This window comes from Diuraphis noxia, unplaced genomic scaffold (assembly GCF_037042655.1).
Source record: "Diuraphis noxia isolate RWA-SAM2 unplaced genomic scaffold, SU_Dnox_SAM2 contig0004, whole genome shotgun sequence".
Lineage (NCBI taxonomy): Eukaryota > Metazoa > Arthropoda > Insecta > Hemiptera > Aphididae > Diuraphis > Diuraphis noxia.
The window spans coordinates 50,147,574-50,161,535 of NW_028301714.1; the positions used below are offsets into that span (position 1 = coordinate 50,147,574).

At 25.1% G+C, this 13,962-nt stretch overlaps 1 pseudogene across 1 annotated transcript; it reads left to right on the forward strand.

The window, feature by feature from the left end:
* The first annotated feature begins 1,391 nt into the window (after positions 1 to 1,391).
* Positions 1,392 to 8,524, forward strand: LOC107164543 (acetyl-coenzyme A transporter 1-like; annotated as a pseudogene). The gene is made up of 9 exons (XR_016191724.1): positions 1,392 to 1,710; positions 2,453 to 2,579; positions 2,779 to 2,952; positions 3,291 to 3,449; positions 5,036 to 5,226; positions 5,316 to 5,500; positions 6,418 to 6,544; positions 7,028 to 7,194; positions 7,370 to 8,524. The product of XR_016191724.1 is annotated as an acetyl-coenzyme A transporter 1-like (transcript).
* Positions 8,525 to 13,962: the final 5,438 nt, after the last annotated feature.

The window sequence follows — 13,962 nt, forward strand, 5'->3', positions numbered from 1 at the left end:
CCAATCGCTACTCCATCTCAAAATTAACCTCTGACCTGTGTGATGATATATTTAAACTCAAACAGAATACAAAATAGATAATACTTAACTCGCAAATAAAAATAAAAATAATTCAAACTAAATGCCAAAGCTAGTAAATTCAATGTCAGCATGCTAATAAATGTCGCATAGTCAAATATCAGATCAACCATGACTTTTATTTGGACAAATCAACTCTCATAGTATCCTCATTTATTAAATTAAGCAAAATAAATCATAAACCCTTACCACAGTACTCACAATAGTAATTGACAAAGTTCTACCAAAAATTATATAATAAACTAATTGAATATCCCTTCAAAAATAACAAAAGAAACCACTCAGTTTTAAATTCAAATGGCATAGACGGTATAACCGACTACCAATGGACGATTTTCTCATTATGTCAATCACACCATGTGATATTGTCTACCAAAGTACCAAACGTTCTTATTAATTTTGTTATTATCATTATTTTTGTTATTATTAAAATTTGTACAAATCGTAAATTGTATTGTTTCTAGTAAAAGAAAATATGTTCAAATAATGTTTTAATTTAAAACTAATGGCCATACAAAATTAAAAACTGAAAAATGAGAATTTTCTATGTTTTAGGTATGTGGTACGTATTTATAAATATAGATGGTATTAAATATAATTTATTTTTATTTTATACTGCATTTTATAATATTTAACGTACTTAACCTTTTTAATTATTGTAAAATCAAAACATTTTACGAATATTTTGTTAAATATTATGTTGTTGAATAATCTTGTATTATATATAATATTGTTTTATTCTATTGATTGCTCTTATTATTTTATTTACTGTATATTTAGTTTAACATTTTATAGGAGACACTAATCACATGATTGATACACTTTTTTTATATGTTCAAAGGATTTTTACAGACCCGTAAGTGTAAATTGATTGGTTTAATGATTAATAATAATAATAATAATAGTTAATTCGAAATAAAAATGTGAAACTATAAAATTTATAGAAACATAAATAAACTATAGTAGTAGTTTTTACACAATTGATAATAACAATAAATGTGACTGCACCAATCAAATATAAAACGTAGATTAAAAGAGATAACAAATTAAACTTGATAAAAACGTTACTGGTGCATAAAAATTATTTATTATATTACATATTAATTTTTATTTTGATAAAGCGAAGTATTGGCATATATTTTTATAATACATATATTTTCGTAGTTTTGATTTCGTTATTCGCATGACTATCGTGTCTCGTGGATGTTTATATTACATTTAAATAGTGAAATATATTTTTGAAAAATTTCCTACTATGATATAAAAGATATAATATCACGAAAATATATAATTCAATTGTTTGTTATTAATAATAACCTTTGTTGATTATTTTCTTCATTATTCAGTTTGTTTTTAATTTTTATTCTGCTTTCCAAAGGTGTTATGTTATTCTACACAGTTAATTTTTCAAGTTGATTAATCATGAATAAATCATACAAAAATAAATATGATCCCGAGGCAGCTGATGCAGCTAACAAATCTACTATTACAAACGTACCTAATCTGAAAGGAGATTGGTTAAGCTTCTACTTGTTGTTATTACTTTACGTTATGCAAGGATTTTCATTAGGTTTATCCAGTTCTATTCCAATAATTTTACAGAGCAGAAAAATAGTTACATATGAAGAACAGGTAACTTTTCAACTCATAAATTCATTTAACAAATACTATTACTTTACAATTTTAAAAGTCTTGTTATTGTAATATATAATACCTAATATTATATAGAACAGTGTTTCTCAACCTTTTTACTGTGGCGACCCCTTTTTTAAATTTAAATTTTTTAGCGACCCCTACATATATATTTTTACATACTCGCTTAGATTATCATTATAAATAATCTAGACTCTAGAGTCTATAGTTACTACAAGTACTGTACACGAGAAATATAAAAGATACATATTATAATATTATATTTATTTAAAATTAAAAAAAACGTACATTAAATATTTCATTTTATTATATAAATATATTTTTATATTAAGATTTTTAATGGCTTGGTTGTTGCTGTTGATGTGATATTATTTCGTCAATTCTTGGTTTAATTGACTTCGTCAAGCTAATTCTCATAGCCGATGAAATATTCTATATTCAACGTTTATTATAGATTCTTTAATAGACGTCATAGAGTAATATCGCTTTAAAAATGATAATAGTGTGTTTTCCATTTTAATATAAATAATCTATACTCGTAATAGGTATGTAATATAATAATATTTTATTGATTTTATTTTTTTATTATTTGAGCTTTTAATTTTCGTATTGATTTAAATCATTCGATTGCGACCCTAAATAATAAGTTGGCGACCCCCAGGTTGAGAAACACTGATATAGAACATATTATATAGTGTCATGATATTATGTTTTAACTTAGGCTTTATTTAGTACTGTGTTTTGGCCTTTTACTTTGAAAGTCTTATTCGCCCCGTTAGTAGACTCACTATATATTCAACGGATTGGAAGAAGAAAATCTTGATTATTGCCTCTTCAATATTTAATAGGTAAGTATAGATACCTATAATCTACCTAAATATAGTAAATTATATTTTACTAAAGTTTAAATATAAATCTAAAAAAGTTTTTCAATTAAATTTTGATCTGATTTTCGTGTACATTTCATTCATTTTTGTATTTTAAATTTATAATTTTTGCATTTATATCATTATTATTTTTTATTAAAAAATAATCTGATTATTATAGGGATAGTTTTAATGTATATGTCAAACAACATCGATGATTGGTTATCAGAATCAGGCAAACCAAATCTTACAATGATCGTATGTGTGGTATTCGCTATCAATATCTTGACAGCAATTCAAGATATTGTTGTTGACGGTTGGTCGTTAACTATGTTGAAAAAGTTAGTGTTTCATTGTTTTAAATTTGAAGTAAGGAGACGGTGAAAATAGTGATTTTTGGTAATGATAAGTTGTATTAGACTTTTCGTTTAAAGTTCTAAACATGTTATTGTAACTGTTGTTTAGGTATTTTCTATGGATTATATTACATTTTAAGTTTTAACACAAATTGTACTTTAAACGAGTAATTTTTTGTATTTTCTGTTAATTCCATTAACTTAAAATAATTTAAAATTGTGTGGTTTATAAGAACATTTCCTCTGACAAAATCTTTTAATTTTTCGGTAATCCTAACATTGCACAGAATTGTTATATAACTGTTATCCTCTAATTGTATTCTTAAATTTGATTTAGTCAGTTTCTGTTTCATATTCGAATTAAACATTTTTTTTTTTATCTGATTTCCTACTGTGCTTATTGGTTCAGTTTGTCCAATTCTGTTGGTATCCGAGGATTTCAGCAATAAATATTTTCGAGTTATGCCTTCGACGGGTGGTTTAATGACATTGAAAAGTACGTATATTTATAGGGAATAAAACGTATTTATGTTATCTGCACTTAATTGTTATATGTGCAAATAAAATCTTATTTCGTGTAATCGAATACGTTTTTGCATAGTAATCAAAAAATAAACAGTACAGAGTAAACGATGATGATAAATATTATTCACAGAACCATCACTAATTAGCCACCGAAAATCAATATCGGTAGCGTCCATGGTCGGCGTTAAATTACTCTGAATCATAATTAAATTAAAATTAAAAATATATTCTTATAAGTTATAATCTACACGTAATATACATAGAAAATGTAAAATCGTAAATCAGTGTGGTTGATTACTCAAACTTACTTATTAATTTATACCATAGAACATGAATAAAATCAATTAGTCTTATATTTATATAAGTTCAAATACAAATTGAATTAAAGCAAAGTTATCTTACAAAAGTATTCGTGTTTTAAATTAAAATAAGTCTTTATTTTCTTATCAAAATGAAATTAATATTTAAATATTAGTACTGTATTAGTAAAAAACATTGTACTTTTCATAGAAAAATTAATAATTCATTCTGTATAAAATATTTTTGCTCCACTGTGTTAAAATAATTTCTTTTCATTTAAGTAAAATTTATTTATCATTTCGAATACTTTTTTTTGTTATATAACTATATAAGTAAAAAGTAAAATAAATTACTACCATAGAATAGTAGCATAGAAAATAGATACTATATTATAAAATATCCAAGGCTCATAGACCTCTAGATTCTCCACTCAGAATTGATGTTTGTTGATTATAATAATAATGTATTATGTTATTGAATTAAATCAAACACATCTATTAGTGACCATTACAATAACTCATTCGACACCAAATTTTTAGCTGAATGGTAGGTAATATCCACAAATCACTTACCAATTTTTATATAGCTGTTTTTCAATACGATAAATTATTAGTTTTTTTGTTTATTTATGTAATAAATTAAGTTCCCGAATATTTTGATAAATATAACACATTATATTATTTGTTGTTGTTAATTAATCATATCATTGTTATAAAAATAAGTATTATTAAAATAATAATAGTACCGTTAAGAGGGCACAACACCCGTTTTGCTGTTTTAGTTTTACAAACGCGTAACTTACTAACAGCAAATTTACACTCAGCAGTTCACGTTTTACTCCGTTAGCTTAAAAATTAGAGTGACTAGACCTATTATATGAAACTTGATGGTAAGAACATTATCTGTGTTTTGTTAGAATTATCGTAAAAATACTTCCAATTTTCCGGAGTAAAATGTGAACTGCTAAATTTGTTATGTTACGCGTTTGTAAAACTGAGAGTCGCAGACAACAAATACTGTTGTGGCGCCATCTTAAGTTATAAATGTGTTCAACTTATATCCAATGATAAATTATTGTAAACTGTAACCACTGTGATAAATTCTAATGAGGAAGTATAAGATACTTGATAAAAAACGTTATACCAAACTTCTTATTTATTGTTTGCTTTAAATACATTGCTTATAGATCACACTATTGCACTGAAATATTTTTACTAGTAAAATATAAAAATTATTTTTGTTTTGTTATTTTTCTAGGTTTTATATATTTATGGAGCATTATATTTTTATCGATTACTACATTGATTGGTATATTTAAAAAAGAGAAAGATAATGGATTCGAATTGGACTATGTAAAGATCAGTGTTTTCAAAAATTACAAACTGTTATGGGATTTTATAAAGAAGCCTAAAATAAAACTATTAGCAATTGCATTGCTAACAGCAAGGGTAAATATTATTCGTTACATTGAAATGTTATGACGTTTTCTATACACTTTAATAATACGTTATTACTTATTAATATCATATTATTATAGTTTGGATTTTCTGGAACAGACGCTGCGTCGAATTTGAAATTAATCGATGCCGGGATATCTAAAGACGACATTATGATAATAGTAATCGGCATGCATGCTGTAAAACTTATCATGCCGATTTTCGTATCTAAATACATTACTCACCCTAAACCAATGGATATTTATCTGAAACTGACACCAATCAAGTATATAAAATAAAACCTTATCATTTTTTTAATTATGCAATATTAAGCATATTCGCCATACTACATTTTATTATCATTCAACATTTTTGCCTATATTATGGTATAAAAAATCTACATATTTAAAAATAAGGTAATTTAAAATACTTAAAACTAAAAAAAACATTGCATTAAATGCATTATGAAGGATTAGGCACCTCCCCATCACCACGCTCAATGAATGGCTTTGACTCCTGGATGAATCACTGACTATAAAAAACGTAATTTTTTAATATTAACTAAATATTTTAAATTCATTTATTGTGACCTACTCACAGTTTGAAACTTAATATAGAATACCACCTCATATTGTCTAAAAAAAAAAAATATCTGACCAGTGGCGCTAGGCAGATTAGCAAGTAATGCAATTACGTGTATTTTTGAGGGACTGGGTAGGTATATATTACTGTGGGTATCATAGGAAGCTTATAAATTTATAACATAAACTGTAGTCTATAATAATTTATTTCCTTGAACTACATTAATAAATAAGTGAAAACATTTTTCATAAATAAAAAATTGGGTGGGTGAGTTACTAGCTTTTTAACTGTATGTGCTCTTAAAATACCTCTGTGCGTCACTATATCTTACACCCTTACAGACATGGACATAAATATATTTGTGGGGGAAGGTCCTTCTAAAAGTTTAAACAATTAATTTAAAGCTAAAATTGTTAGCACTTTCTAGTTCTCTAGTTGATCCTATATGTTACTGTTGATTGCAGATGATCAAATATCTTCCTGTTGAAGACACTCCTTGAGCTATATTACTTTAAATAGTATTGTAACATATGGGCATAGACTAATGACTATTAACATGAAAGTTGTATTAAATTAAATGAGTACAGTAAAAATAAAACGTTTGAATTAATTACGTTTCAGATTGATTTGGAGTGTTACGTATATGGTATTGATTTATTACACACCGAGTTTAATAAATCATAATGGAAATATAAAAGTACCAATTTTTTATTACTTCTTATTAGCAACAATTATCATAGTGAATGAGGTAATTATATTATCTGGGCATATATTTCATGGTAAATTAATGCGCATATTATTAAGTAAATTTAATAATTCTTTAGGCTGAATTAAAGCCAAGTTGAAATGTTGCATTGAAAAAGGGAGAGTATAATAAAATGTTATATTTTTTATCATTAGATGTTTATTAATTATTTGTTTCAATTAAATACATGATATAAGTGTTTCGTATTGAATTAACACCGACTGACTAGAAATAAAAGTTGAACTGCGCTTGTCTAATAGTAGTATACATACAAAACTAAGTCTTAAGAAAATTCAAATTTGAGAACTTTTATAACTTTATGTAAATAAAAAATAATAATTGTTTCGCGAATAACAAATTAATAAGCCACTTAGCCACAGCATAATAGAAAAGTTATTATTTATTTATTTTTGTTAATTGGAAAAAAATAATAAATGATAAATATTCGATTATTTCAGTTATTTCAGTTATTATTTTTGTTTTCAGATGCTGAATTTTGTCATGTTATTAGCATTATTGGCTTTTTTCTGTCGATTTACTTTCTGGGAATGTTTATACCCAATACTTTGGTTCTAAAAATAATTGCCTTTCTAATATTTAATACTTGCTCAAACAACATCCTGAATATATGTCTTATACCAGATTTGCGAAGCGTAAGATATTATAATTATTATGACTATATGATTAATATTTGAATGTTTCATTTAGCTGATATTTAGATTATTTTAAACTGTTAATCGAAAACGACCAAGATAAATTTCCGTGACTCAGAATTTTTATAATTACAATAAATATTATGATACATCTTAATTTTATTGTATACAACAGGTATGTGCCGCAAATGGAGGAAGTTGTGAAGTACACGTAGACGGCTACTATATGGCAGTTATCATGTGTATGGTAATTGGATTCGTCTGGTACTTTTTCTATAGGAATAAACTTAAAAATTACCAAATGAATACTTGAGAAAATGTCAGTTAACGTGTCATCAATTATTTGATAGAAACAGTGAATTAAGTAAAATTCTTAAAAAATCTAAACAACTAGATATCAATAGAATTCCCCAATACTTAAACTTAACGTCGGTACTATTTAAAAGTGTTTTAATTAATATTGTTTAATTGAAAATGTAAGACAGAATTTATGGTCGTCATCAAAAAAATGTAAGAACAGAACATTGAATTTTTTAAATTATGTTGTATATTATTAAAATATTTATAAACATATTATAGTTATAACCAGAGCTAGGATTTGTATGCAACAGCATGTTTTTTTGCGACTTCTGATTGTTGATTTTGTCAGTAATGTGCACGAATCACCTCATGATGAGATAAATGGTGGTGTTTTTATTTTGCATGTTTTTTTGCATATTTTGGATAAAATGCATATTAATGCATATTATATTGAATAAAATTAATATTATTGCATATTTCCATTATAAGAATGTGAAAAATGCATGTTTTATAGTATATTTCGTAATTAATATTTATAATTTAATATTAATACTTCGTATTTAAGTCTAGCTCAGCTGATTAAAGTATTAAACTTGATGTTTTTGTCAAACACAAATTTTATTTTTATAAATACAATCCTATGGTACAATAGGTATGCGATTAAAGATTGAATAGTTTGACGGAGAAAGATAAACACAATTAATAAAAGTATGTCGGTCAATTTAAAATCTAAGATATAAATTAAAATGCATACTTTTGCATATTTTGGTAAATAAAATGCATATTTTACAATTTTTTATTGCATACAAATCCTAGCCCTGGTTATAACCCATTCAGTTTGCACTCTATGACGTCACGCGTCTAAGCATACATGGTGTTAGAAAACTTATATTCAAACGTTAGTGACGGTTATAAATTCAATAATATTATATTTTATTTGTTGGTAATAAAAACATATCACATTCAACTATAAAGTTTTAGTATTATTTCCTTTACCGGTCATTGTAATTTTTAACGATTTCCAGGAACTTGACGCGTTGTATTCTTTATATTTAGTAGATATACTTTGTTCATATTGTTTTATAATATTTATTATTTAGTATATTTTATTTATACAGTAAGTTATACTGAAAGAAAATATTTATTATAATATAAAATATAAATATTGTTGAATACATATATTATATACGCATTACATTATACAAATTGGATATTGTATTATTATTATTATACTATTGTAAATATTGGGTTAAAAATTTAAAAATTTAATGGTTTACTAATTATTAGTTATTACGAACCCAATGCCTCCATAACATGTTTCTATCTAATGGATATTATAGTTGAAATATTATGACCATAAACATATTTGATTAGGTAATCATACAAACACCGATGTATAGAGACATGGCTGGTGTATCGGTATTGTCGACGTAAAATCAGAAGAAAAAGTCACTAACTGGTTTTCATAAATTTAAATATGTTTAATGCATTGTTGAATCTTTATGTTGACCCCCAAATAGGTAAAAATAACACTTAAAACAAGCTAATGGAATTTAATCGAAATATTTTACATCGTTATTGTTTTAGCCGCCTTAGGGTCATTTAATTTTCAATGAAAAACGGTTCATTTTTTTAGGGATAAATTTTTAAGAAATATCAATAATTATTGATTTTACGAGGTTTCGTATAACTCATAATACATACTGTAAATATTTTTATTTATTTTTTTTTTTTTTATTAATTAAAGGCTTCAAATACAATGTTTATTAGCCTACAGGTGTAAATATTATATTTCGTCTTATAAACAAAATTTAAATATTGTTGTGTTAAATTTTTCATCAGACTTTATATAAAGCTTACTAATTTTTTAATAATTCCCCTTAATTGTGTATTTTATATACCACCATAATTAAATGTTTAAATATATTATAAATTATAACAATCCTCCCCTCAATAAGTGCGGATGTGTAAATGTGTTAGTGGATATGTTTATTTGAAAATATTATTATTTGTTAAATATTGGTAGGTAGTCACTAGTCAATGTGTTAAGAATAGAGCAAACAGCTAGATTTAAAAGACTACCAATTTCAGTCTAACATTAATGGTTTTTTCCATGTAAAATGGTTAAAGTTCTTAAGAGTTAATACTTAATAGTGATATATATATATATATATATATAATATAATAAACAATAATTGAATGAAGTTTATTTGGATAAATTTAAATTTAAAAAAATAAATAAAGTGCTTCTTAAGCAGCGAATTTTTTTCAGTTTATCACAAAATTGGCTCCTTATTTATATTAACAATCTACCAAGAGTAACTTTTCTTGTTATGAAATTGAGTAGTTATATAGGTTCAGGTTCTACTGAATTATTTATGAACAACTAACAGTTTCAAGTATTCCAAATATTTTTCCGTTCTTTTTTTTTAACACGATGAAAAAGTATTAGATGTATGAATAGTTAACTTACTTAAAATATAAATGGTTCTTATTATTCTGTTTATTTTATGATTAGTTATTTCATTTTTATTATTAAATTTATACAATAAACCGTTATTTTTAAATCTAATTTAGTAATCATCGCATTTTGGATATATAAATGTATTTTATTTTATTTACGAACACCTTATGGGTTCCATTAGTTAACACATTATGTGTTCAATGAAAAGGAAGATAAAAGTTTGGATAATATCTGAAATTATTCGCATGTATGTGTGAAAGAAAGTATTCATCGGACGTTGTAAATTATGATTTATGAAATTTTATAGGATTATAAAATTTAAGTTCGCATAAACAAGAAAATTGTTAATTTACGAGTGTATGTTAAATCTTATAAACATTTATAACGCAACTTCAAACACTAAAATTTTTGAGGATTTACGCTCAACTTTTTTTAACTACTCCAATAATATTAGACCTTAAAAATATTTTATCGTTTTTGGTCGAGTAAAATTATTTATCGACAATACCTAGTATTTATCAAGCATAGTCCGAAGTATTTTTTGTGTGACGTTAGTATATTTTACGCCTAGTTCCCTTATATAGGTATAATGTATTTAGATAATTTCCTTGTTAAAGTGTGCCAATATAATATTATTTTACGTTGGGATATGTCACATCCAATGAACTATAAAGTTCATAATCTTGCATATATGTAACACACGTAATAGATTTGTATTTTACTAACTAAAATAAACTTTATAAAATATATAGGTAAATCATTTTTTTTATATTATGCAATATGAATGGAGGAAGTTGTAGCGTATTTGAGGATGGATACTATTATACTACAACTGCCATAAGTCGGTTATCGGACGAGTTTGGTACGGAAATAGTATCAATCAATGAGCATTTTTTATGATATGATTCATGCTAAGCAGCTAAACCATTGAATACAGTAGAAATGTATGAATGATGCATTTTAAGCTTATTATAATGAATGTGTAAAATTGTAAATAATTAAATACCTAAGTTTATTTGATAAAGTTAAGGTACTATCTATACTTTTACATAATAAGAGACATTTTATATTATTTTATTATTATGAAAAGAATTACAAGTCTACATTATATAATAATTAATATATTGAATAAAATATAATAAATTATTAATTATATACTGTATTATGTGTCGTGTTTTTTCAATAACCATTTAATGTGTTATTTGAAATTTTAATATCCTCAGGTATACTTACTTAACTTTTTTAATATTTTTATTTTATATAAATCAAACAATTAGAATAGATGGCGGAATATACATATTAGGTGAAGATAAGCATTATTGAAGATATTATCCATTGATAGGCAGGTATAAAATTGAATTAAATTTATATTATGGTATTTTTAGAGTTATGGATAAGATCTCTTGGCCATTGTCGTTTTAGCCTTCGAGGAGGATTACTTGGAAGTGAACGGGATGTCCGGATGTGAAGTTTAAAATTTGATGCTTGGTATGTTGTTGTAAGCGAGAATGAAATTTGTTATAGTGTTGTTTGCCTATGTCTTTGATAATAATAGAGACCTTTAGGTCATTAAGAAGAGTAAGATTTGATACAAAGATACGTATGGAGAGGCGTTAGTGGTGGGTACTTTTGATTGGAATATTTGTATTTTATGTTTTAGCAGAACGCCAGAGCTAGACGCCAGATAGGGTTTAAGAGGAGATTGTACATAGAAATTTTTGTTTTTCAGTTGAGTTTGAATGATTTATTAAGGTTGTTTTAAGTAGGCAAAATCTATGGTTGAGTGTAGTTTTTGTTTTTTGTTTGTGTTTAAACCAGTTGAGTTTTTTGTTAAGTGATAATAGCCTAGGCATTAGACAGTATCCGAAGAAGATATTTTTTATTGTTTAAGAAAATTGGAGGAGATTAACTGTGTCTATAAGTGTAAATACTGTATGATCGATTTTGATTCATTGATTTTTACTCGCCAACAAGAGTATAAAAAATACAGTAGGTTTAGGTGACTTTGTACGAATGAGGAAGCTATAATTGGGTTTGAATGAAAAGCATAGGTAATTAAATCATCTGCATATTCGGCAACTATGGTATTGGGGTTGGTTGGTTGGCCAGCCTACTATAGAATAAAAAGTGTGAGGGAAAGAACAGCTCTTTGCGTTATGTCTGCAAGTATCGGTGAGATGGATGAGAGTTCTAATTACTTATTTAACTACTTTATCAAATGACATATGAAGGGTAGATTAACCTATAGAACCAAATCATACGATAAAATATACATTTTCGTGAAATTATTATTAATATTTTAATACGACAAGGTTAATTAAATTTCCGATTTTAAATACTAGGTTAGGAAATAGGTATTACAAAGGTGAATACCAAATTATACTTAAAATAACACAAAAATATTTTTTTAATTCAACTCCAGTACTAATCCTCTCATTAAAGATATGGCTTCACTGCATATCCCAGGCAACCCCCCTCGCAGGCTCAAACTAAATTGGAATCGAGATCTCCTTAAGTGATCTAAATCCAACTATAAGTTCTTAGGTGTTACCAATGGGTGACTTCCTTAAAAGTTGTTGTTTTTTAAAAAAAAAACTATGTATATATTCTATATCAAAATTACTAAATGTGCTTGTTGTACAGATTGTTTTTGAATAAAAAAAAAAAAAAAAAACTATTTTATTAAAATATAATTAACATTGAAATTTATTCATTTAAAATTAAATTTGAATTTATAAAAAAAACATTACTTAGTTTTACGTTGTGTTGGTTTTTCAGCTTTTCAAAATTTCAAATACATATAATATTATAGCATTGAATGTTATTATAAATTATAAGTGTTTTTAATACTTAATTTCAATTTTAGGTTTTTAACATTTATAATATTCAAATTAGTCATACATTTTATTTATTACTATCTTACATTTTAAAATATTAATTGAGCACTATATAATTATCTAAGTTATTTTAAATATCGTTTAAAACATAAATCTAATAATAATTATTTCATATATTTTATACGTATTTCACATATAATTTATATTAATAATGCAATACGATTTTATTTCGACTGTTGATGTTATGAAATTTACGTGCTTAAACTGGTTAGTTTTTTTTCGTATAATTTATTATGACAGGATATTATCATCTGAGATATTTTTTATTTGTTGAAATGAAAGAACAAAGAGCTGAACGAGTTAGTATCCATAAATTAACACATTCCTAATTATAAATAAAAACCTATATTATTAGATTGAAAAACCTTCGTGAGGGTCTTTTCAATTTTCAGGTTTTTGCTAGAGCGAATAAATTTAAAATATTTTTATATGTTTGAGCAATCTTTTTTAATATGATGTATTGTGTCTGAGTAATATTTTCTCTCTCGTTTCAATCTAAAATTGTTCTGCTAAATTAATTAATAAGTCATTGTTCAAAAAATTTTTTATTGAGTATCACGTACCAAAAACAGTATTTTAGATTTTTTTTTTAATTTTCTGTTCTAAAAATATGTCGTAGCTCAGTTGAAAATTACCTTTTTCATGAAAATCTCAGGCTCCTGAATGACCTGAATTATCCATTTTTTCCTACAACTGCTTGTAATCTTCTAGGATCCAGGCTCTTTAGTAAAACTATTTTAAAATTATGAACAATTATAGAATGCCCATTATAACTTGTAAGTCACGATATTTATAATGTTATGTATTATTTATTATTCTAATATTAATTGCACCATAATATCATATTATAAATAATAAAATACATAAATACAATAATATATGAAATATTTAAGAAAATGCTATTACTTCAATATATGCAAAAATTTGTGATAATGAATACGTTTTATGTTAATTAGTGTGTTATAATCCAAATGTTATGATGTAATCTACAATCAATATAATAATTATGTATTTAGTATTTACATACGAATCAGTACCCAAGTTATTAATTTAATTGAAATTAATTAAAAAAAAAAAAAATTGTGAATTAAAGTACGTGTCATTTAG